Here is a 25,929-nt window from a genome sequence, read left to right as displayed (position 1 = left end):
TATGGCTTATTAAATGCTTTAGGAATGTATTTGACATTATCATCTAGTATGTCATAACCCAAAATTTGACCCTCAATTCAAAATGTTTTTCCAAAAAAAAAGTAAAAAATTAAAAAAACTGTGATTTTGATGCATTTTAAATGTTCACATGCCCCGATTTGCAATTCTCAACTATTTTTATCTTGTTGTTATCTTCTCAAAAATCAATTCCAAAATATTTTTCAAAAAACCCAAAACAAATAAGCAAAAAAAAAAGTGTTTTCGATGCATTTCAGTCGTTCGTACGCCCATTTTATAATTTTTAACTATTTTTACCTTGTTGATGTTTTCTTGAAAAATCAAATATTTAAAAATATGTTTTCGATGCATTCTCACTCATTTGTTAATTTCTCAACATCTTTTTGAAAAATAAAAATAAAATCCAAAAACATGTGTGTGCTCTACTGAAATTTTGATAAAATTTCCTTTATAAATAGAACATCCCAAGTTATTGACTTATCAAATAACCACGATCTAATTATCTTGAATCATCATCCACATCAACCATTCATCAATTAAATCCAAACCACACAACATCACATACAATTATTTATATGACAATTTAATTATATAATGATAAGGGTTCATATAATATCTTAGCACATATAAACAGTGAGTTAAAAGAATAGATAGTTTAAAGTTCATACGTCTATAATTGAAAGTTAAGCAAATATATTTTACATGCTCAAACAAAGTTATCTTAGAAGTTAAAATGTACGATATTATACCTAGCATACAAAAGCAAATGTGATAAGGAAATTTACTCTTGACGAGTATGAGATGATCTTGAAAAAAATTACAATAACCAAAATAAATAAATGATAAAATCAAATTGACACATATATATTAGATATAGGTAATTATGTTTTATTTTCTTCATGTTTCATCCGTAATCTAAGTCACTAGTTAATACCGATACCAATTTTCAATTTGATATCATTAACTTTTGTTCCGATAATTAGCAATCACATTTTCTAATACATGTCAATGTCAATGAACTCATTGGTATCATTAGCTTTCCCAATACCCGAAATTAGAAAAACAAGTTCATTTTCCAATTGTATTTGTTTTCTATTAATGTTGATGCCAATGAACCTCATCGATATCATTTGTCTCTCAAACTAGGAATGACTAATTTTCTATTAATGTTGATGCCAACGAACCTCATCGATATCATTTGCCTCTCAAACTAGGAATGACTAATCAATTTTAAGGAATGCCAATACCAATATAACCCGTTGGTATCATTAGTTTCCCAACCAGAAATAACTAATCAAATTTAAGAAATGTCGATATTAATGTAACCTATTGGTATCATTAGTCTCCCAAACCAAAAATGACTAATCAAATTTAAGAAATGTCGATGTCAATACAACCCATTGGTATCAATAGTCTCCCAAATAAAAAATGACTAATCAAATTTAAAAAATTTCGATACCAATGTAACCTATTAGTATCATTAGTCTCCCAAACTAGGAATAGCTAATCAAATTCCTTAGTATTGTCATTTATCCACTTTGTCAATGCTAATGCCAATGTACTTATTAACATCATTAGCCTCTGTAACTTAGAACAACTAATTAAATTCAAGTAAATACTGATAGCAATGTATTATAATGATATCATTAACTTCAAAATTACATTGGACAACTAGTCAAATTCACATTCTTTTTCTTATTCTTTCACTCTTTTTATTCTTTTATACCTTAATCTTGATTTGCACATTAAAGAAAATTATAGATAAAACATTTCAAGCTACTCAAATAAAAATGTTATGGTGTAGGACATCTACCTAGCACCCGTACTCTCACTTGACTCCTTGCTATTGTCTAGATCTCGTGGTCTCTCCTGCACTTAAAGGATTTAGAATCATCACAACATTTCATATTTTTAATTTTTTATATTGAAAACTGTATAAACAAGAAGTTTTATACAAATCCACATTCTTCTTTTTAACAATTTAACTTTAGCCAAAAAACAGATTATGTATGTCTAATTATTCTATGCTTGAATTACTTGTTTGTGAAGCATATAGGGGAGGATTGATGGAATATTTTAGGCGTTGTTAAGACTTTAGATGTTTTGCATGATAACTTTTATTAGCCTAAGATGAAATGAGATGTTAAAAGAATTTGTGATAGGTGCATAGCATATAGACAATATAAGTCTAACGTTTTGCCTATTGGTTTGTATATTTCTTTATCAGTATCTAAGAAACCCTGAGTTAATATATCTATTAATTTTATTTTAGATTTACCTAGGTCAAAAAATGTAGGAATTCTATTTTTGTGATTGTAGATATGTTTTCTGAGATGATACATTTTATATCTTTTCATAAAATCGATGTTGCAACTAATATAACAGACTTATTTTTTATGGAGATACTTCAACTTCATGGGGTTCTTAAAAGCATTGTGTCTTAACATGTTTTAAGTTTCTTAGCTACTCTTTGAAGGTTTTGCGAGGTAAGTTGGGAACAAAATTATTATTTTCTACCACTTGTCATCCACATAATGATCAAATGGAAGTAGTTAATAAGACTTTGACTACGTTGTTAAAAACTATCATTCAAGAGAATTTGAAGAATTTGGAAGATTGTCTCCCATTTATTGAATTTACATATAATAAGAGTATACATTCTACTACTAATTGTTATTCTTTTGAAATTATTTATGGCTTTAATCATTTAACTCCTTTTGATCTAATTCTTTTACCTATTGATGAAAAGGTTCGTCTTGATGAAAATAGAAAGGCTTAGGTAGTGAAGGTCTTCATGAGAGTATGAAAACAAATAAAGAAAAAGAATGAGTAATAGGCATTCAAAACTAATAAAGGAATAAAAAAGGGTTATCTTTGAACCAGGTGATTGGTTTAGGTGTATTTGCACAAGAAAAGGTTTCCTAAATATAGGAGATCTAAGTTAATGTTAAAAAGAGATAGACCATTCTAAATTCTTGAAAGAATTAAAGACAATGCCCACAAAATGGATCTGCCAAGAGAGTATGGTGTTAGTGAAACTTATAATATTTCTTCTCTCTTTGTTTGATGTAGATAATGATTCGAGGTCGAATTCTTTAAGGAGAAAAGGGATGATGCGATCTAAACTACACCACAAGATCTATTAGAATTTATAGATGAGCCAATTACAATATCAAGGGCAAACAATCTTAAGGATGCATTCAATAGGCTTATTCAAAGTATTTAGGCAAATGAAAATTTTAAGAAGGCTACATCTTTAATAAATAGTGATAAAACCTTAGTCAATTTGATCTATGTAAAATAGGGGATTGATCCATCTACTTCATGGATTAATTAATTTTGACAGTTAGAGGCTTATTTTTTCTAATGCATAATTTTATTTTAACTAGCTTAATTTTCAACTCGATCTCTGGATTGAGCTGAAATTTTACCAAAAAATTTAAAGGCCTTGATTTAAATTAGGTTAATCGGACATGGAGAAGGTCTTATGATAAAGTCCAAAGTACGTACATGAATTGTATTCATTTCCCAGTTGATTTAGGATTTTTTTTCCTATTTTATTTAAAACTCTTTTATTATTTATCTAACATTGTTTATAATATCTTTAATTATTATAAATAGGGTTATTTAGCTTATATTTAGGTTTGTTGGACAAACTTTAATTTCAACAATTATTATTCTGTATGTGAGGTTTTGCTCATACCTTTTTGTTCTTCATTGTACTACTTTGACTTATTGAATATTTGATCAAGTTTCATGGCGTCTTCCATACTTTTTATTCATGTCTTTTCATAGGCGTTAAGTGGGGTTTTTTGGATACTTATAGTCTTGGTGTATTTGTATAGGTTATCTTTGTGTCAAGTTCAAAGCTTGAATTTAGTTTTCTTGAGAAGTATTGATTTGATTATGGGTTTTTGGATCTTTATATCCACGGGGTTCAAATTAAACTGTCACAATAACACTATGTTTATCCATACATTATATAAGGCAATAACAAGTAAATGCTATTGCAAAAAATGTACAGAGATAAGAAAGAGAGATACATATAGATTTTATAGTGGTTTGGAACTATGCAGTTATTCCACTCCCTAAATGGGAAGCTTAGCTTTTATTATCACTCATCATCTATTTCATAAGCTAGACCGTAACTTATCACGAAATTTTTTTCATGAGTTCAAGATACAAACCTTTACAATTATCCTTTTATATTGGGCTCAAGATTAAACCTAGCAATCCTTTTTATGAATAGAGATTGAAACCTATTAACCCTTTTACACCATATTAAAGGTGAAACCCAATATGGTCTTTTTAATGAAGAAAGACCAAAACCCATGTTAGTTCTCACAAAAATATCACAACTATAATCCAAGTGATTATAGTTCCACTTGCACATTAGAAGTTCATCAAAAAAATGAAAATAATACTAATTCACAAGAATGAATTATAAAGAAAAATATCAAGTCTTTGATAACTCTTTTTAGTTGAGGTAAAAGGTAAAATCAATATCTAGGAGAATAATCAAAGGTCAGCTTAAAGTAAAAAGGATATGATTATATAGAATAAAAATTATAAGTCAATGATTGCAATAACCTTATAAAAGGTGTAAGAAGAGATATTCCGTTGAGAGAGCTCGCATAAACAAAGTATCAGGTAGGTGTTGGACACCTCACCTCTTTATTCAAATTTGTTTTTCATAAAAAAAAAATCCATATTTGTTTGCATGAAATGGAAATTAAATGGAAAATGATTGAAATGTACCATAGTCGGCCATTTTAATGAAAACTATTGATATAAATATGTATATAGTTGATCATTTGGATGGAGACTATTCAAATAAATATGTGTATTAGTTGACCATTTGGATGAAGATTAAAGTGGTTGAAATGTACCATAGTCAGCCATTTAGATAAGATTATTGATATAAATATGTATATATTCACCAATTTGGACCGAGATTATTGAGATGAATATGTGTATTAGTCGGCCGTTTGGACAAAGACTATTGATATGATTATGGGCTAAGGTTAGTTGTTTAGGAAAAGGACTTAATTATTGATGGAAAGGAAAGGTTAGTTATTGGATGGTGACTTGCTTTAAGGAATATGGAAGAAATGATCAAAGATTTTGCCATGGAAATTTTGTTTTGAATTTTGAATTAACTTAAGGTGAATTATGTTAAAGGATAAATATGTTGAATATATTGATTTCTTTCCTTTTCAGGGAATATACGTGTATAGTTAGATTAAATAACCATTATATTGCTATAAGTATTGTAGGTCTAACTTGCTCGACAGAACAACACTAATATATATATATATATATATCATATGGTTATAACTGTTTAAGCAACCTTATTTTGCTATGTATTAATTATGATGTACTTTTTTTTAACATGTTTTATACATTTACTCCTCTAGCAATATATTACGAGTTATCTATGTAATTAATTTAAAAGTTATAAGATTGATATGAAATGTTCAAGGTTGAGATATGAAATCACTTATTGGATGATAAATAAATGAATAGGTGGTACACTTGAGGCTATCGTGTGATGATGTTTGGTTATGTGATATTACTTTCTATGCATGATATTACAAGATGAAATTTTAGATAGTGTATTGAATATGAGGAACTTTGCCAAAATTTTGATAAATTAGGTAATAATTACATTGTTAAAAGAATAAATTATTCGTATATTTAAGTGCAAGTAAAACATACTACAGGATTATCTGTGAGATTTAAATTTTCCATAGTAAATAATGATGATTGATATGGAAACAATTGAGTGAAATGAATTGTTGTAATTGAAAATAAAAAGAAAAAAAAAGAAATCTAGAAATTGTGATATTATGATTATCAACACAATGGAAAACGTTGGTATTATAAATGAAAATAAAAAAAAATGATGTCAAGTAAGGAATGATAAAAACATTTTGCTTTATCTTCAAGTGTGTGATATTGATAAATTGTTATAAGTGCACCTGAAATTACCGGGTGTTATAGTTGGTATCGTAATGTTGGTTACGTTCCAATAAACTTTGTGAGTTTAAAAGAGATTGATAATAAATGGTATACACTATATGATGATAAGAACAAAGGAGATGTGCATAACTAGACCAACTTTATGCTCAAGATGTTGATAATGGTGCCTCAGAATTACTCTCTCTCTCTCTAAAACATTGGAGGAGTGGTTGAAACTTAATGTTAGAATCATTGATATGGAGGATTAAGTTGATGAGACAATTCCTTTGTGACATTGTTTTGTTACGGACAAATGATTCTAATGGTGTTGTTTACATACAAACAATGAGTTTAAATGGTGAGTTGAACTTGAAGATAAGGTATGCTAGCTAGGAAATTATGTTTAACTATATTTTAAGGGGTGTAATATTAAAGATTATAAAATTTGAGCAACATAATAAGAATATCTACGAGTTCATAGTCAAAATGGAGTTCAAAGGACAAGAACTTTTCCTTAACTAATTGAACATTGTTTTATGTGTTTGTAAGATGAAAAACACTTGTTGGATAATTAGTGTGGTGGTGTATAACAGCTAGGAAACAAAAGAAACGTTGAATAGTGTAGCCTTTCCTTCAAAAATAAGTAAACTAGAAGTTTTGAAAATTAAAGTCCACATACATAGTAAAAATACAATATATTAGACCCTATTATGTTTGAGGATTTCACAATTATATCATTGTTACCTAGACAAGTTTATGAAGATCAATTCAATTTAAAGATGAAAATTCAAAATAACCATGAGAGGATGTGAGGAAGAATGAATATTATAGGAACATTAAGAGAACAATTTCAGCCAAGATAGAAAAAAAAAATAGGAATTTAGTTGAGAGAGGAGAGAAAAAAGAAAATGTGAGAAAAAAAATGTGTGAAAAAAATAAAAAGAAACATGTTAGTTTTTATACAAAAAAAAAGTGAGATTAAGACTAATTTTTTTTTACATGCCTATGACTTTACTCGTGTATAAAAAGGCAGGAATGTTTTAACTTTAATAAACTTAATTCATATATTCCTAGTGTTTATGTTTCTTTATAGCAGGATTATAAAGATATTTTTCATGAGGAGATTCCTAAGTAAGTTGAGCTTATAAAAACATTCATATATATGATAAAATACAAGCCGGGCAAGGAACATATATTGGATGATATACTATCATGAATATATATACTTATTTCAACTTTAAATGCTAAATTATTAGGATTTGAGTATGTGAAATATTTGAGCATGTGAAATATTTATTTGCTGCTGATGATGATTTTGTCCAAGTATATAAAGCATTTGAGAATTTAGCATTTGAGAATTTTTTTAATAGTTATTTAATTAAAGAAAACAGATTGTGTGTGTCTAATTATTTTATGCTTGAATTACTTATTTGTGAAGCATATAGGAGAGGATTGATGGAATATTTTTGGCATTGTTAAGACTTTAGATTTTTTCATGATCACTTTTATTGGCTTAAGATAAAATGAGATGTTAAAAGAATTTGTGATAGATGCATAACATATAAACAATCTAAGTCTAAAGTTTTGCTTATTGGTTTGTATACTCCTTTACCAGTATCTAAGAAACCTTGAGTTAATATATCTATTAATTTTATTTTAGGTTTGCCTAGGTAAAACAAAAAGGTAGAGATTTTATTTTTATGATTGCAGATATGTTGTCTAAAATGACATATTTTATATCTTATCATAAAATCAATGTTATAGCTAATATAATAGACTTATTATTTAGAAAGATAGTTCAGCTTCATGGGGTTCTTAAAAACATTGTGTCTTAACATGTTTTAAGTTTCTTAGCTACTCTTAGAAGGTTTTGTGGGGTAAGTTAGGAACAAAATTATTATTTTCTACCACTTGTCATCCACATAATGATCAAATTAAAGTAGTTAATAAGACTTTGACTACATTGTTAAAAACTATTGTTCAAGAGAATTTGAAGAATTAGGAAGATTGTCTCCTATTTATTGAATTTACATATAATAAGAGTATACATTCTACTACTAATTGTTATTCTTTTGAAATTATTTATGGCTTTAATCATTTAACTCCTTTGAATCTAATTCTTTTACCTATTGATGAAAATGTTAGTCTTGATAAAAATAGAAAGGCTTAGGTAGTGAAGATCTTCATAAGAGTGTATGAAAACAAATAAAGAAAAAGAATGAGTAATAGGCATTCAAAGCTAATAAAGGAATAAAAAAGGGTTATCTTTGAACCATGTGATTGGTTTGGGTGTATATGCGCAAAAAAAAAAAAGGTTTCTTGAATATAGGAGATCTAATTTAATGTCAAAAGGAGATGGACCATTTTAAATTCTTGAAAGAATTAAATACAATGCCTATAAAATGGATCTACCAGGAGAGTATAGTGTTAGTAAAGCTTTTAATATTTCTTCTCTCTTTGTTTGATGTAGATAATAATTCGAGATCAAATTCTTTTAAGGAGAAAAAGGATTACGCGATCTAAACTACACCACAAGATCTATTAGAATTTATAGATGAGCTAATTACAATATCAAGTGCAAATAATCCTAAGGATAAATTCAATGGACTTATTCAAAGTATTTAGGCTAAGAAAAATTTCAAGGATGCTACATCTTCAACAAGTAGTGATCAGACCTTAGTCAATTTAATCATGTAAAATAAGAGCCTCATCCATTGACTTCATGGAGTAATTAATTTTGACAGTTAGAGGTTTATTTTTTCTAATGCATAATTTTATCTTAACAAGCTTAATTTTTTATTCGATTATTGGACTGAGCTAAAATTTTACCAAAAAAATTTAAAAGGCCTTGTTTTATATTAGGTTAATTGGACATCGGAATGGTCTTACAATAAGGTCTAAAGCATGTACGAAAATTGTATTAGTTTCTTAGTTAATTTAAGATTTTTTTCCTATTTTATTTAAAACTTTTATTATTTTTTCAGCATTGTTTAGGATATCTTTAATTATTATAAATAGGGTTATTTAGTTTATATTTAGGTTTGTTAGATAAATTTTGATTTCAACAATTATTATTTTGTGTGAGGTTTTGCTCATACCTTTTTATTCTTCATTGTATTACTTTGACTTATCGAATATTTGACCAAGCTTCATAGTGTCTTCCATACTTCTTCTTATTAATGTCTTTTCATAGGAGTTGGGTTGGGTAGGGTTTTTTTGGTTACTTATAGTCCTGGTATCTCAATATAGATTATCTTTGTGTCAAGTTCAAAGCTTGAATTTAGCTTTCTTAAGACGTATTGATCTTTATATAGATTCTAAGGATTGTATCTAACCACTATACCAGGATGATCATGTTCATAACTTTAAGGAACAAGATAAATTTTGATATTCCTAGCTACGGTAGGTGGGGTATCAAGAGTGATATTAAGAGGTTAAGAGTGAGTGATATAAGCCAAAATAGGTTTTTTAACCAAGAACTATTTATGAAACCTAGTAAGTTTGCCCACTAGCATTCTGATAATGGAAATTTCCAAGCAAACTATATTTTTGATATACAAGTTGAAAGAACCATTTCAATTGTGACAAGTATAAAGATGAGTGATTCTTTTGTTGATTCTGATTCATCTAAAAAGGGGACATCAACATGTTCCTTAGCATCCAACTTATAGAACTCAAAAGGAATCTTGGTAATGGGAAGAAAGATTTATTTGTTGAATGACAAGGCATTAAAAAATGAGATTTTAAAATAGGCTCATGAATCAAGGTTTACAATTCACCCTGGAATTACTAAGATGTATAGGGATTTTAAAAAGTATTATGGGTGGCCTAATATAAAGTGAGAAGTAGCAGAGTTTATGAAAAATATGTTATGTATCAACAAGTGAAAATGAAGTATCAGAAACATGCAAAAGAAGCACAACCTTTTCCTATTATGGAATGGAAATGGGAAGATAATACAATGGAATTTTTATTAGGATTACCCAGGGGTACAAAGGGTAGTGATGCAATTAGAATGATTGTGGACCGACTGACAAATTTGCTTTATTCTTACCCATGAAGATGACTAATTTAATAGATAAATTGGCCAGATTATACAATGATAAAGTGGTTCAACTTCAAGGAATTCTAGTGTCAAATGTTTCTCATAGAATCTCGGTTCACTTATCGGCTATGACCGAGTATACAACTTGTTATAGGAAGAAATTTAATCTAAGTACAACTTCTCATCCTCAGAATAATGGTCAGTCATAGAGGACTATTCAAATGTTAAAGGATTTGTTAATATTTTATGTATTAAAATTTGGTGGAAATTTGTAACACCCCATAAATTCTTAACATTTTATAACTCAAATGAGCCTTGAAGTTAGGAAAAATAGGGTAATTTTACACACACACACACACCAAGTAATGGCCTCATTTCATTCGACATCTCAATAGATTTTACAACCATTTCTATAGAGAATCTCGATCTGGGGTCATTAGCTTTTTTTAAAGAAACCATATATTTATTTACCAATACAATAATTTACTTTCCTTTTTAACATAGTAAAGTTACCAATTGACCTGTCTAATTTGATCATTAGAGTGCTTCATTATATTTATGAGTTCTCATTGCACTTGGTTCTTTCATTTCTTGGCTAGGTCATATGAATTAAGCATCTTGCAAAACACAATATTTATATTAACCTTTACCTTTCAACCCGATAAAAAGTCATACATAGTTCAAAAAAAATATTAGTTAAAGATCAAAACCTTAACTCATGCAAAATTTCGGATGAAATACATACATATTGGCTTAAACTTTCTAGTTCGAGTTCATATATATCATTCTATATTACAAGATTACTATACAATGTGCTCATAGACAATATCATCACTTATAGAAACCTACCAAAAAGATTCATTCCTTTAAAGGTATAGAAACTATTTTGTATACCTTATCATAATTTAACATCAATTCTCCATACTTTGATTTCTCGAGCTCTATACCTTAATCACATAACGATCAACGTATCTTATGACAACTTACACTCATGTATTATTCTATTCCATTTCAACCATATATTTATACCTACATGATTACTTTGACATTTATATACTTAAACGCCACTAAGCATATCATACACAAGATATACTCCAATTTTGACATTGATAATACATTATAATATGATTAAGGTATTGTTACATTTCCTTTTCTTGTACACTTATAATCAAAATGGATTCTCTTTCCTTGCTTAGGTTAGACCAAATGATTGGCAGTTATGTGTCAACACGTAGCCACCATCATTGTTATCAGTATGTCTTTTCATTGCTAAGGCAACCACAAATCACACATCACATTGGCAATCTTGCTGCTCCTTATTACCTTACAAACATGCTATTTTAAACAAATTCTAGATCACTCTACATATACACTTTATTAGAATAATTCAATACACATTTTTACTCACTGTAAAAAATCTTTAGATGTATAGTACACCTGTTGTCAAGTAGCTTCTATTCATCTACAATTCATTGTTCACACAAACTTTCAATACTTCCTCAAACCGACCTAACAAAACATCAAACAAGACCATCCCCAAGCTAGTCCTATATTGCATTACAATTGACTATCCATAACAGTTTCTTACTACATTACACTCGACTGTCTCAAAACAACCCTACGTTGTACTACTCTTAGCTATCCAAAAATAGCTTTACACTTAATCCCTTATTTCTTCTAAACTGACCTTTAAATTATATCGTCACCTTCCTTATCATAAAGATCATCTTTTTTTATTATTATCTTTGTTTAGATTTGCTTGGTGATCTACCCCGCCAAGCATTCTTCTCAGGTGATGTAATCTCCATCTCCATCCTTTACAAGGATTAGACATTTATTAATTCAATTTCACCAATCCAACGATCATTACCATAAACTCAATTTCATAACTTTTATTTTTATATCAATAATTTAATTTCACCCAAACATTTTCATTAATAATATGACAAATCGGTTGTACAGACATTAACAGCTCCAATTAGGGCAGTTAGTCAAATCACATATACCGATCAATATTCACATAGAAGCCTTTAGCTCCAGTCAAAGCAGCTAGTTAAATCATATATCTCAGTCATCGGTCACATTGATGGCTCTACCTCCACTTAGAGTAACTAGTCAAATCTAATTTCTCGGTCATTAAATAAACTAATATCTTTAGCACCACTTAGAGTAACTAATCAAATAAAATCATAATCATCAAACAGTTTGATACCTTTGGCTTTACTCAAGGAAACTCTTTTAACAGAAAAGGGTGCAAGGCACCTACCTTGACCCTGGGCACAAACTGCTGCTTCTTGTTGTTGTCCTATCCCAGCAGCCTCTCTTGTACCAATATAAATATGATCATCATAAACATTTAAGTCATCATTGGAATTTCATTCCAAATTTTCAATCAATCCATGTTTTCAAATTAATAACAAGGAAATCTTAAAGTTTCCTGCACATTCATACTTTTATGACTACATTTTCCCTTAAGGATTACATCAACCATACTACACATCGTATAACCTTATCTCAACTTAATTACCTTGTCAATTTAAGATAACCATTTCACTTCATATGTTATTAGTTAAAGCCAAATCCATTTTCAAGAGGAACATAAGCTATTTTCATAATTTCATGAGATTGACTCCATGGTCAATCATTTAACATACCAAACAACTCATTTTAATCCAACTAACTCAACCATTAAACCAACTAGTCCATTCCCAATTCATTAGCTGAAACACTAAAAATAAATGGGTTTTCTTTAAGTGTTCATGTAATTAATCTTCTTACCTAACCATTGAACACATTTTTATAACACATTCAAACACAATTTTCATATCAAATTAAACTAGCGATTCCAATCCCTTGCATATTAGCTTGGCCAAAACTTCTATTTAAAGAAGGTATGAATTTTTTTCAATTTCTTTGTGTTAATTTCACATTGCTACTTGTTGTACATTTTAATTAACACATTTCATTTCAATTTATCATACCATTAAATCAACATAACCTTGTTTTTCTTTCCTTAGCTTAGGCCAAAAGTTTCATCTAGTGGAACCATGGTTCTCCTTCAAAATTGTTTTCCAATTTCTTAATGTCCATTCATTTCTTACCTAATCCAACATAATTTAGTTCAAATTTCACAATAATTTAATCACTAACATCCTCTCTTCTTTATCCCTTGTTTGGCCAAATATAATCTTGTATTAAGATAAAAAGTTTCTTTAATTTCTCATGTAGTTAAATCTATACCCATAATTTGAATGCTTCCAATAACACAATTGAGCATGAATTTCACATCAATTTAAACAATTCAATTCATTCTTTCCTCTTGATTTTAGGCCAAATATATTCAATAATAAAGCCACAAACGTTTCTTAATTTTTCATGCAAAACAACTCTTACTCATACTTCACATCTTTCAAGCCATTTTCATGTCAATTAAATCAACAATTTCAATCACCTTTTTCCTAGTAATGGTCGAATGTTGCTTATAAAAGGAAGACATGAATTTTTCTTCAAATTTGTACAATTGGTACATTTGCCATTAATTTTTCACATAAAAGAACATAACCCTACCCAAATTACATGACAATTAAATCAAACAAACCCATTACTTCCACTTAAAAAATTCCTAAAAATTCCTTTTAATCACTTTAATGTACTTTTTTATGGTGTTTTTAAGTGGAATAATCAAGAAAACTCAAGCAAATCTCATCTCCTTTCCTCTCTTATTTAAGGCATTCAGCCATTTTAGCTTGTAAAGAAAGCTAATTGGGCTATTTATATGCCTTTTTTTTTAACATGTCATATATAGAAGTTTTAATTCATAAAACTTCATTTTCTCATTATTTAACATCATTTTATTTATTTCTTGATTAACTTCTTCTCACTACCAGGTTAATTTTCCCAACATTTCACTCATGCTGTAAAATTTTAATCGAGGACTTACAACTTGAAAACCTGATTTTATTTTATTTTTAATGTCAAAAATAAATATTTAATATTTGGAAATCCCATTACAATTATTCACCTTCGTTTATATTTTATTATCCATTATCAATTAACATGGTGAGATTTTCCGTCGGGGTTTATAAAATTAAAAGGATCATTTAGCGTTGATTGAATACACCTATGTGTTGGGATAAAATAGATGAAAGGAAGTTATTAGGGCCAGAGATAGTTTAGATTACTACATAAATGGAGAGAGTAATCCAAGAAAAAAAATGAAAGAGGCACAAGATAGACAAAAGAGTTATGAGGATAATAAAAAAAGACTGTTGGAGTTGAATGTGGGGGAGTAAGTATTTTTTAAAGTCATGCTCTAAAAGAACATTATCCATTTTGGAATTAGAGGTAAACTGGAACCTAGATATATCACCCCCTTCATAATTATAAAGAGACTATGGCATGTTGCCAATAGATTAGCATTGCCTTTGCATCTATCTAAAATACATGATGTGTTTCATGTCTCATTTCTTTATAAGGTGGATATAAATCATTCACAAATCTCACCACAAGTTCCAATAGAGATCAAGGAAGATTTGACTCTTGGAGTAAAGCTCATAAGATTCTTGATCAAGGTGAAAAGAAATTATAGAACAAGAAAATTCCCCTAGTAAAAATATTATAAAGGAGTTCCTAAATTTCCCAAATAGAGGAAGAGACTTAGGAAAGAGAGTCAGAAATGATAAAGAAACACCCGAGTTCATTTTCGAACTTAGATATGAATTTGAATTTCATAGATGAAATTGTATAAAGAAAGAGAGAATGTAAACTCCTGGTCTAAAAAAAATATGAATTTGTAAAACCCCAATCTATAATTAGGAAATTAGTGTTAAATGGTGGAAATTCTTCATATAAGAAAATAAATAATAAAAATAAGATAAAAATGTTATTATTTAGGGTGTAGTTTCCTTGTTAATCAGTTTAGAGATATTGATGAAAGCAGTCATAAAATAGTGTATAAGAATATTGATGGCTGAGTAAAATACATAAATGTACATATAGACAATTAGTAATGGCATTGTCATAAATAAAGCCAAAATTTCTCTCCTTGCCACTTTTGAGCCCAACAACCATATATGATGAGAGAAAGCTTGCTTTTGCTCATTTTTCTTCAAATTTGTGTTTATTCTCCCAAAATTATAGGTTTAGAGAGTGTGTGAAAGTGTTTTCTACTAAATAAGACCTAACTAAGAAAGAGACCTTAGAGAAAAAAAGAGTTGGGAGGATAGAAATTAAAGAGAAAAGGTGTGGATTTTTGAAAAAGGAAGATAAGTTTTTGGGAAAATTGGCAATAGCTCATTAAGTTGAGTTGTATAATTATAGATGTGTGGATTTGGTGATGTGGGATGTTTATAAATCAACGCGGAAGTGTTTAGGGATTAAATGCTAATAGAATTGTGGTTGAAGAAATAAATGGAATACATGGAAGTTAAGATGTTTGTTGTTTAAAAGGTAAGGTGATGATTAAAAATTTGATTTTGTGTGTGGTGTTTTGGCAAGATTAGATATTGAAATAAATACAATTGAAAAAAAAGAGTAAAAAAAGTATAACAAATTTAAGGGTGAGGGCAAAATTGGTCAAATGGTTAGTTACAGAATTTTGAGAAAAATCTAGGAAGATGAGCTTAATAAATTGGTTAAATTATATTGTTTCAATAGCTTATGTGTTGATAGTGATCGAATGAGATTTTTAGTATGATGAATGATTTTAATGTTGGGTTCATGTTGTGGGAAGTATGGCAATGGAACTTTGAGACATTAATGTGAAAAATGTGGATTTAAGAATATATAGCTAAAGGTAAAATTGTGTTAACAAATAAATCAATTAAGGATGACTTTAAAGGTAGTAATGTTATAGAAGGAATAGAGGTAGTATTTTAAAGGTAGACCATTTCCTAATAACTTTGGTTCAATAACTTTATCAAACAAATCAATTAAGAATGAAACCACATTTATTAGAACACTTACTTCTTGTTAAAGGCTTTTCTTGTCTTGGAATATGCTTTGATTTTCCATTTTTAACTAATCTTGGTAAGAGAAATTGAGCTTTTTAAAATGGAATCTATGTTTTTTTTATTATTGAAAAATTTAAAAGTTTAGCCAATAAATATCAATATTCTTAAAAATAAATACTAAAAAGTATGATTGGATAGAGAGTAGCCTTTCATAGGGGTGACAAGTATTGAGCTAAACCTGAATTATCTCAATTATGATTGCTTTAGTAAGATTTACAGATGAATGAACTTCAATCACTAGCCTTTTAAGGTTTCTAATTTTAAAGGGATTGTTCTTATCATGGGTTTGTTTGTTTTATATAAAACTTGTTTTTTAGCCTAAATTCAGAATAACCATAAGCTTTGACATTACTTTTAGGCATTGTTTTTTTTAGGCATTCTTGATATGTTTAGTTGAAGAGATAGACATATAATACTTTAGGTGACTTATATAAATAAATTTAATTGGTAGACTTTTACACCCAAATATTTATTTATAACATTGATCACTAAAATAAGGATATATTATTGAAATAACCATTCCATGTATTAAAGAGTAAAAAAGTTGAAGCTTGCCATGAAATAAGAAAAAACATAATGTTTTTGGTGATTTTTATAAATAAATTCAATTTCTTGATTCATCAAATCAAATATTTATCTGTATAATATGTCATTAAAATTATAACTCTTAACATATAAGAGTAAGGAAAGTGCAACTTCATTTATTTAATTTTGGAGAAAATATATTACATAAGTTTCATTTTATTTACCATACACTAACCTTTTCACCATTTTTTATTTTACCTAAAAAAATAATATCACTCAAACTCATTTGCACAAGACCTTGACATGCCTTGTCATCTTTATTAGAAGGTTATCACATCATCACATGTAATATATGAAGTCTTTCCTCTTATAATTTAGTTCCTCATGAACAATACTTCATCTTAACTTATATATAGATTGTGCCTCTCAGGTCACTACTTCGTCACAACATCAACATTAATAAACTTCGTATAAGAAATGTAATTTTTAAAATATCTAGTGATACTTCTTTAGAGTGCATGACACGACCAAAAGATTGATGTCTTATCCCAAGTGCAGGAGTGTCGAAGTAATAAATAACCCGACAAGACCGGGGTCGAACCACAGAGAGGTTAATTGTATAAATTATAAATAACAATGCAACAACAACAACAACAACAATAATAGTAATAATAATAATAATAATAATAATAATAATAATAATAATAATAATAATAATAATAATACTCAGTACGTGGCGTTGTTATACCTGAGAATGATCTAAAAGATCGGGTCACAGGTTTCCAGCCTATATACTGATTTTATGAAAAGATCAAAGAGATATATTATATAATATAAACAGATTTCTGATGCGAATGAACAAGGCAAGACCAACAATGTCAGGATCCTTGATCAAACACAGAGCATACTTAACGTACATAACATATAACAAGAATGTAAATAATAATAATAATAATAATAATAATAATAATAATAATACTAGTAGTAGTAGTAGTAGTAATAATAAAAAGAAGAAGAGGAAGAAATTAATGAGAACTTTGAGATGGAAGATTAATGTAAGGATTAAACAATGATAAAAACAAATGTCAAGGTTAGAGGATTCACTAATGGTATTTCAAATAAATATAATATAAACTCTTTTTATTACTCAACTAGAAACCACACACAAAGGAGGTTCTAATCGGATGATTTATCATTAATGGCTCATTATAAAGTATTAACATGATCATATTAATTATCTTGTCTAAGTAACACCATACTTATAAATATCATCAGACATCCATGTTGCTAGCTTATGTTAACAACAAATCAAGTTCCTATCATAACAACGATGTCGGCCGAAAACTATGAAGGATCAAGCATTCGATGTACCAAGTGTTATACAACATAAATCTAGATTAACCATTTAACAAGCAAGGTATTAAGAATTAGTAAGATAAAAAGATAAGACATGCTAATAACAATTTATCTTGGATATAAACATTAAAGTACATGTTGAGTTTATATTATACCTATTCTAACACCATTAGTAAAACCTTTTCACCTTGACATAATTAACTTAGCTAAACATAATGAAGAAGAAAAACATAAATAAACAAGATAAGAACATGATTATGATATAAGTTAACTAAGTATATGAAAGGAAATGAAAAAGCATAAACAAGAGATTAATATAACATGAAAAAAAACTTGAACATTACAAAGATATAAAGAGAGAAAGCAAGAAGATGATTTTGATCTGAAAAATAATATGACTAAATACATGGCAAATGCCTCCTTTTATAGGCTAAGATTCAGAACTATTGATTGGTAGGCAACCATTGATTTGGTGGCTGGTTTTTGACATTGTTGGCTGCTGGTTCTTGATATTGCTGGCTGATTTTTGATATTGTTGGCTGGCCAAAACGTCATTGCTAACATCAGAATTTAAGCCCTTTGTTTCATGAAAGCTGTGGGAAATTGTCTCAGCTTTCCAACATAAAAAACCAGAGCTCATTTGGACTTCTAGAACTCAAGATATGAGCTGAAAACCGAACAGTGTTTGAGCTGCAGGATAGGTTCCGACTTCTCCGTTGTTGCTAAGATTTGAGCTTTAGAACGGCAGAATTGAGTCTTGGACCCTTCATGAAAGTTTTAGTTCTATGTCTTATCTTTCCATCCATATAAAGTGGACCTAAATCCGAGTTCTACAACTCCAGTTATGATCAAATAACCGAATGGTGTCCCAGTTTGGAATTGAACCAACATCTCTTCTCTTAGCCTAGTCCTCTTTTTGTCTCTTCACTTTCAATTGTTAATCACATCAATCAATCCTTTGAATTGTGAGATATACCTGCATTCAAAACAAGCATTTACCATAAATTAAAGATATATTATATTATTAGACTTGTTATTATAAAACATGCTTTAGTTAGGGAATTTAACGATACTTTAGTGCAATACGATGATATAAAGCCTTAATGAGAATGCACTTTTAAGTACTAATCACACCCCCCAACCAGCTTATTACTAGTCCCTAGTAATCAAAGCGTTAAAATACAAAAACAATTTGCAAGTTCCACAAAGCAAGGTATTCATCATTTAACTTCCATTAATCTATCCAAACAAACAAACTCTCATTAAATTTATATATTTGCTTCATACTTCTTAAACAAGATATTAATAAACCTTCTTTTTATGCTCAGTAAATCAAAACATAGCTATGGAGCTTTTCATGGAAGAAAACAAAATTTTTGTTCCAATGTTTAAGGTTAACTTCCTTGGGTTGGGATTATTATCTCTTTTTTTTTTTTTTGAAAGCAAGAATTTATAATACAATGTATCTTGAACCCATGTAACGAGCTTTTAGCTAATGACTCCCAGACCAGTTGGTCTTAGGGCATCAGGTGTTGAGACACCCCTACGAGCTTAGTAACTCGGGTTGCAGATACTGACACGTAGATAGTGCAATGTTTGATTCCCTTAAACTTTTCTCCTTAACCCATGTAACAAGCACTTGGTCAATAGCTCCCAAGTCAGTTGACTTTAGGGTACTAGGTGTTAAAACACCCCTTCGGGCTTAATTGCTTAAGTCAAGAAGGCTACGAAACCAAACTTATCTACTTTTATTTATTTGTTTGTTTTTTTGTTTTTTTGTTTTTTTTCTTCATATTATATATTATCCCTTTCCCTTAGTTGTTACCTTTAACAAAAGAACATAAATAATGTAATAATCCAATATGCAACCCACAATCATATGTTAAAGTGTGTGTGTGAAAATGAAGGTTTAAGAATACTTGTTAAATGAGTATATGAGCATAATTAAGTGATAACAATGCGAGAGTTTGTAAATCTGAATATTTCAAGAAGTATTATAATAGACCTTGTTAAGAATGTTTACTAAGATGCGTCTCAAGAGTCACTAAAGTTCCTCCTTTACTCTGTCATCCTAGTAACAACAGGTTTGCAAATGGTTGTAACAATAGAAAACATAGTTAGTTAATTTTTTTTTTGTAATATCAACTACTACCCTCTCCCCCCAACCAAAACGAGACATTGTCCTCAATGTTTTAAGGTAGAAAGATAGAGTATAGAAGACATCACCTGAAACAGCGACTACTGACAAACCTGAAACACACTTAAACAAATATAATAAACAACAAAACACAAACATTATACCATTAATAAAACCAAAAGACACAAATTGTCACAGACTAAGGCTCAAATCCAATCTAAGCTTTTTACGGCGTTCCGTGATTGACCAATTAAGTCGACTCACAGAGGAATCAACTACAGGGATGAAAGATTGAAGTTCATCAATCAATTGTTCAGTAGTAGCAGCAGAGATGAGGATTTGTCGCGCTGAAAATGTTAGAAATTGTTGTTCCACAGCATGATCAAGAAAAGACAGTAAAGTATTATAAAAACCATTAACATTTAGCAAACCTATAGGTTTCTGGTGAATGTTCAGCTGAGCCCAAGATGAAATATGAAATATCTCTTCTAAAGTTCCCAAACCACCTGGTAAAGCAATAAAGGCGTCAACATGGTTAAACATTACAGATAGTCGTTCGGACATTGTGGAGACCTGTAGTTCCTCTCCGACTGTTTTTCCAATGATGTCCCCTTCGGCTAAAGCTTTGGGGATGACCCCCAAAACTTGACTGCCTCCTAAAAATACAGCTATTGAAACACTCCCCATTAACCCAAGACTGCCTCCCCCATACACTAAATGAATCTTTCTCTCAGCTAGTACCCGACCAAGATGATTTGCTGATTCTAAAAACTCTTTTTCTTTCCCAGGACTGGATCCACAAAAAACACAAATATTTTTTATTTTAGGAACAGAGGAACTGGCCATTACTTCTATATCTATTAAATGAATGGGTAGAGTAGAAATGATGGGAAGGAAGAGAAGATTTTATAGATAAGAAATTGAAAATGCAATCATACCACCTATATGTAGGCTAGCTGCAGTCTCACACTCTCTCTCTCTCTTTGTTTTTTTTTGTTGTTGAAAAAGCATGTGTATGTACAAACAGCTGTGATTGTGGCTCACATCTTCCCTTGGTTTTACGTCCAAGAACGGCTTAAACGCCCTCTATGGGTCGGGGATAGGCTTCCCATCCAGTTTTCTTAAAAACTGACAAACAGGGTCTTTTTTAGTCAGATTCCCAAGACTAAGTCGATCATGTGCTTTATGAAAATGAGGCCATAAATCATGAATTGCACGATGCACATCTCCACTAGGATGCGTCTCAAGAGTTAATAGAAGATTATCTAAAGACTCCTTACTCAGGCCATCCTTAATGAATTGTATTTTATCTTCACAGTTTATAGATACCATTCCTAAAGAACGACATTTTGCATTACAAGTCCATCTGGCACATCGGTGACAGACTTTCAGTCGTTTTGCACGACGTTTCTTTGCAAAAGTGCTTTTACCTGTTCCAGGCATGTATGAAATAAAAGTATTGGAAGACTCACCTGATAATCGGACCTTTGCTTCAATCAGCCAGCGAATATCTTCAGGAATTCCATGGTTCATTAACAACCTAAATCTTTCACACCTAGCACGGTAAATTTTTGTAATCGCATTCTGAGGCAGGGCGGGAAAATACTTTTTCAATTTTTCAAGAGTGTTGTCTATTTTTCAAAAGAGAAGGGGAGGAGAGATGTATAGAAAAGAGAAGGAATAAGAAATTAAACAAATATATACACAGATATCAGTTATCATGGGAAACTGAAAGAACCGACTTAAGAGTCACGGAGTACCGTTATCCGCCATTTGATCGGGGTTGGAGAAAGACTAGCAAAACAAGAGTCACACAAAAAAAAAACACAAAAACAATGTGAGAAAAATAATATAATCAACCTTTATATACAGCATCATTCAAACCAATGGATTCAATTTCACTAGGAAAATTATCAAAGTAAGCTTTCAAACGATGTCCATTTACCTTAAAAACATTACCATTCTTTGGATTCTCAATATCAAAGGCCCCATAAGGATACACATGTTTCACAATAAATGGACCGCTCCATCTGGATCTTAGCTTTCCAGGAAATAAATGGAGTCGAGTATTATAAAGCAAAACTTTTTGACCAACATCAAATGTTTTTCTCAAGATTCTCTTATCATGAAACTCTTTGATTCTTGCTTTATGAATTTTTGAATTTTCATATGCATCATTTCTTATTTCCTCAAGCTCATTTATTTGCAACTTACGCAGATGGCTAGCATCATCCAGGTTTGAATTGAAAGCCTTAATAGCCCAATAAGCTTTGTGTTCAAGTTCCACAGGCAAATGACAAGGTTTTCCATAAACCAACCTATAAGGTGACATACCTAATGATGTTTTAAAAGCAGTGCGATAAGCCCAAAGTGCATCATTAAGTCTTAAAGACCAGTCCTTCCGATTAGGGTTCACTGTTTTTTCCAAGATTTGTTTGATCTCCCTATTAGCAAGTTCTACTTGTCCATTTGTCTGAGGGTGATAAGGGGTGGCAACTTTATGTGTGATTCTATATTTCTTCATTAAAGACTCAAATGGCTTGTTACAGAAATGTGTTCCACCATCACTTATCATGACCCGAGGGATTCCAAATCGACTCAAAATATTTTCTTTCAAAAACTTGATCACTGTTTTATGATCATTGTTACGACTTGGAATTGCCTCTATCCATTTTGAAACATAGTCTACTGCGACTAATATGTACACAAAACCAAATGATGGAGGAAATGGACCCATAAAATCTATACCCCAACAGTCAAAGATTTCAATGACAAGAATAGTATCTAAAGGCATCATGTGACGTTTTGAAATAGATCCTAGCTTTTGACAATTTTCACAAGTTTTGCAGAATGCATGCGTGTCTTTGAACATGGTGGGCCAATAAAATCCACATTGTAAGATTTTTGTAGTTGTCTTTCTTGATGAGAAATGACCCCCACATGCCTCAGAATGACAAAATTTAATGACACTACTTACCTCATTGTCGGGAATGCATCTTCGAAATATTTGATCAGGACAATATTTGAACAAGTAAGGGTCATCCCAATAAAAGTTCTTCACTTTGTTCAAGAACTTTCTTTTGTCTTGGGTACTCCAATGAGCTGGCAAATGTCCTGAAACAAGAAAATTAACTATATTAGCAAACCAAGGCATCGTAGAGACAGAAAGTAAAGATTCATCAGGAAAGTAGTCATTGATTGGTGTGATGTCAGATCTCGAATCAGTTGTCAATCTTGACAAATGATCCGCGACAACATTTTTGGTGCCTTTCTTATCCTTGATTGTGATATCGAATTCTTGAAGTAACAAAATCCACCGCACCAATCTAGCCTTAGAATCCTTCTTATAAAGAAGATATTTCAACGCTGCATGATCGCTAAAAACAATAACAGGTGAGCCAACAAGATAAGATCTGAATTTTTCACATGCAAATACTACTGCAAGTAATTCCTTTTCAGTGGTGGTGTAATTCATTTGAGCACTATTTAAAGTTTTACTTGCATAGTAAATCACATAGGGTTTCTTATCTTTTCTTTGTCCTAAAACAGCACCCACGGCATAATCACTAGCATCACACATTATTTCAAAAGGTAATGACCAATCAGGAGGTTGAATGACAGGAGCAGAAGTAAGCAAGTTTTTAAGTTTAACAAAGGCTTCTTCACAATGTTCAGTCCATTCAAAAACATTATCCTTTGTTAGAAGGTTACACAATGGCTTAGATATTACACTAAAATCTTTGATGAACCTTCTATAAAAACCAGCATGTCCTAATAATGATCTAACGTTTTTAACAGATTTTGGTGTTGGCAAGTTAGCAATTAACTCGATTTTAGATTTGTCGACCTCAATTTCTATTGATGAAACAATGTGACCAAGTACAATGCCGTTTGTTACCATAAAATGACATTTTTCCCAATTTAGCACAAGATTCTTCTCTTCACACCTGTTCAAAACCTTTTCCAAGTTAGTTAAACAATCATCAAATGAATCACCAAAAACAGAAAAATCATCCATAAAAATCTCAAGAAAACGTTCAACCATATCACTGAATATGCTAAGCATGCATCTTTGAAACGTGGCTGGTGCATTACATAATCCAAAAGGCATCCTTCGGTATGCAAATGTACCAAATGGACATGTGAAAGTAGTTTTCTCTTGATCTTCAAATGCAATTTGAATTTGGTTGTAACCCGAATAGCCATCTAGAAAACAATAAAATTCATGACCTGCAACTCTTTCTAGAATTTGATCCATGAAAGGTAAAGGAAAATGATCTTTTTTAGTCATTGAATTAAGTTTCCTATAGTCAATTCACATGCGCCAACCAGTAATAGTCCTAGTTGGAATTAACTCATTCTTCTCATTTGTTATCACAGTAACTCCAGACTTTTTAGGTACAACTTGGGTAGGACTTACCCATTTGCTGTCAGAAATAGGATAAATGATTCCATTATCTAGAAGCTTAATGACTTCATTCCTCACTACTTCTTTCATATTAGGATTAAGCCTTCGTTGCATTTCTCTAGAGGGTTTAGCATTTTCCTCCTTATAAATCTTGTGTGTGCAAATCAAAGGACTAATTCCTTTTATGTCAGCTATAGTCCATCCTAATGCATTTTTGTGCATTTTCAGAGTTTGTAATAACTTACCTTCTTGATGAACATTAAGTTTGGAAGAAATTATTACCGGAAAAGTTTCATTTTCTCCCAAAAATGAGTATTTGAGATTAAATGGTAATGGCTTCAAATCGGGTTTTGGTGGTTGAACACTTGAAGGTATGGACTCAATTGATCGTGGTGGCAATTCCTCAATTTTTGGTCTCCAACTATTTTCCTTTGATTCTTCCTGAAAATGAACCATTTGCAAATCATTAGATTCATTAAACTCAGTTTCACTGGAAGTGTTTTCAAATTGATCACAAATTAATTTTTCAATAAAATCTACTTCCTGTAAATCATTATCATCTCCAGGTTACTTGCAAATGTTAAAAACATTCATCTCCAATGTCATGTTTCCAAAAGATAACTTCATCACTCCATTCCTACAATTAATCAATGCATTAGAAGTTGCAAGAAATGGACGTCCTAAAATAACAGGAATTGAATTGCATGCTTCAACAGGTTGTGTATCCAAGACAATAAAATCCACAGGAAAGATGAATTTATCAACTTGTACTAACACATCTTCAACTATTCCTCTAGGCACTTTTACAGGTCTATCAGCAAATAAAAGAGTTACAGAAGTAGGTTTTAACTCACCTAGATTGAGACTTTGAAAAACCGAATATGGAAGTAAATTCACACTAGCTCCAAGATCAAGTAAAGCTCTATCAATTTTATGTTCTCCAATAAAGCAAGAAATTGTAGGACAACCAGGGTCTTTATATTTCAAAGCATTATCATTCTGAAGAATGGCACTTACTTGTTCGGCTAAAAAGGCTTTCTTTTTCACATTCAGTTTTCTCTTCACAGTGCACAGATCTTTCAAAAATTTAGCATAAGACGATACCTGTTTAATAGCATCTAACAAAGGTATATTGATCCTTACCTGTTTGAAAGTTTCAAAGATTTCAGAATTGTGATTGACTTTCCTTTGTTTGGTCATGACATGAGGAAATGGAAGTGCTGGTGGGGAATCAGTCTTCTCCTTGCAGTGTTCAGGTTCAACCCTTTCCTTACCCTCAGAGACTAACTTATCTTCTTTCTCACAAGGTTCAAGAACAGGTTTTTCAATAACCTTACCACTGCGGAGAGTAGTGACTGATTTGACTTGATCCATATGTTGGCTTCCAGAACCACTTGCACTTGAATTGTATTGCCCTTTTGGATTTTGCTGGGGTTGAGATGGAAACTTACCTTTCTCTTGAAAACTA

The sequence above is a fragment of the Populus nigra genome, chromosome 3 (genome assembly GCF_951802175.1).
Source record: "Populus nigra chromosome 3, ddPopNigr1.1, whole genome shotgun sequence".
Classification (NCBI taxonomy): domain Eukaryota; kingdom Viridiplantae; phylum Streptophyta; class Magnoliopsida; order Malpighiales; family Salicaceae; genus Populus; species Populus nigra.
The sequence above is the reverse complement of the archived record's forward strand: the minus strand, read 5'-3'. Positions refer to the sequence as shown.